This window comes from Mastomys coucha, unplaced genomic scaffold (genome assembly GCF_008632895.1).
Source record: "Mastomys coucha isolate ucsf_1 unplaced genomic scaffold, UCSF_Mcou_1 pScaffold22, whole genome shotgun sequence".
In the NCBI taxonomy this organism is placed as follows: domain Eukaryota; kingdom Metazoa; phylum Chordata; class Mammalia; order Rodentia; family Muridae; genus Mastomys; species Mastomys coucha.
Window position 1 is genome coordinate 68,159,986 of NW_022196905.1, and position 2,163 is coordinate 68,162,148.

General features: G+C 42.5%; 1 pseudogene; it reads left to right on the top strand.

Moving 5' to 3' along the window:
* Positions 1 to 413: 413 nt before the first annotated feature.
* LOC116104561 lies at positions 414 to 1,757 on the top strand (annotated as a pseudogene).
* The last annotated feature ends 406 nt before the right edge of the window (positions 1,758 to 2,163 follow it).

The following is a 2,163-nucleotide window of genomic DNA, read 5'->3' on the forward strand; positions in this document are numbered from 1 at the left end:
TGAATGCAGACCTGGAAACCAACAGACCTCCTCAACCTTTAAGATTTAGTGTTGGTAATTTAATACATTTCTAATGTTTGTTGATTGGATTCCAGGGATTTCAAGTAAAGGGTATGGAAATGAGGGAATTTCCTGGGGAGAAGAAGAAAGTGAGGGAAGGTCACACCGAGTAAGAAGAAATATGATGATAAAGATCTTCTTAGAACATTGATTATTGATTATTGAGTATAATCAAGCTGCATATATAACAATTCAGCACATATGTAGAAAGATATGTGTATGTGTATACTGTATACTGTACATGTATACTGAAACCAATGTAAAAATCTAAAACAGAGAAATTGGGTTACTATTGGTTCATGCAAACAAAGGAATTTCTGCATCCCCTAGCTTGCCAGAACACTTACGAGAGAATGTGCATTTATGGGATTGGAGAGATGGCTCAGTGGGGTAAGCGCACCTTCTAAACAAGCATCAAGACTCAAGTTTGAATTCCAAGTACGAAGAAGCTGGGCCTGGCAGTGTGTGCTTATAACTCCAGTGCTACAGGCCAGGACTGGGGCATGAGGAGCATCACTTGGGTAGGTTCCGTAGATACCAACGTCCTCCTCTGTGTCTAAACAGACATAAATACACATTCATATGCACAGACATACACAATCTCACACACACACACACAAATTAATTGATTATTAATTAAAATGTTTTTACATGGAATGGCACCTATAATATACTGGGATTTTTAAAAAGAAAGGGGAAAAAAGAGAGCAGATTACAAACTGTATGTATGTATCTTACAATTGCAATTTGTTTAAAATATGCAAATTAGAGGCCTAGTGATGTAGTTCAGTGAGAGAGCACCGTTTAGCATGTGTAGGGCTCTGAACTATATTCTCAGCATTTAAAAAAAAAAAAAAAAAGCCACCCCAAAGGAAGAAGGCGAAGGGGAGGAAGGTAGCCCCGGCCCCGCTGTCGTCAAGAAACAGGAAGCCAAGAAGGTGGTCAATCCTTTGTTTGAGAAGAGGCCCAAGAACTTCGGCATTGGACAGGACATGCAGACCAAAAGAGATCTAACACGCTTCGTCATATAGCCCTGCTATATCAGGCTGCAGTGGCAAAGAGCCATCCTCTATAAGAGGCTCAAAGTACCTCCTGCCATTAACCAGTTCTCCCAGGCCCTGGAAAGGCAAACGGCTACTCGGCTGCTTAAGCTTGCCCACAAGTACAGGCCAGAGACAAAGCAGGAGAAGAAGCAAAGGCTACTGGCCCGCGCTGAGAAGAAAGCTGCTGGCAAAGGAGACGTTCCAACTAAGAGACCACGTGTCCTCCGAGCAGGAGTCAATATAGTCACCACCTTGCTGGAGAACAAGAAGGCTCAGCTGGTGGTGATTGCCCATGATGTAGACCCCATTGAGCTCATGGTTTTCCTGCCTGTCCTGTGTCGAAAGATGGGGGTGCCCTACTGCATCATCAACGGAAAGGCTAGGCTGGGGCGCCTGGTCCACAAGAGGACATGCATCCCTGATGCCTTCACACAGGTTAACTCAGAAGACAAGGACGCTCTGGCTAAGCTGTTAGAAGCTATTAGGACCAATTATAATGACAGATATGACGAGATCCGTCGCCATTGGGGAGGCAATGTCCTGGGTCCTAAGTCTGTGGCTCGAATTGCCAAGCTGGAAAAGGCAAAGGCTAAAGAACTGGCCACTAAATTAGGTTAAATGTACAGTAAGTTTTCTGTACATAAATATAATTACAAAATTTAAAAAAAAAGATTTTTTTTTTGGTTGCCACATTTCTTTGTGCGTTTTTTATCTGTATGTGTAGTGGAAGAAAATTGAGGGTCATCAAATATTGAATAACCGTCATCTCTGATGATTATATGTAATTGGCCTTGTGTCTTTTCTTCTCAATAGACTGTAAGGAGACTAGCAGTATGACCTTATTGTATTCTGTCTATGGCTTTGTTAATCGCCTATTGAGTGCCTGGTTTTATATCACATTCTGAGAAGACATTGGGGAATGTGACACCCAAGGGATTGTTTGTTTGTTTGTTTGTCTGGGTTTTTGAATATGGTTTTACTCTAGAGGCTAGTCTGGCCTGGAACTTACTGAGATCCACCTGTTTCAACCTCCCATATGCTGGGAGTTCCAGGTGAGAGC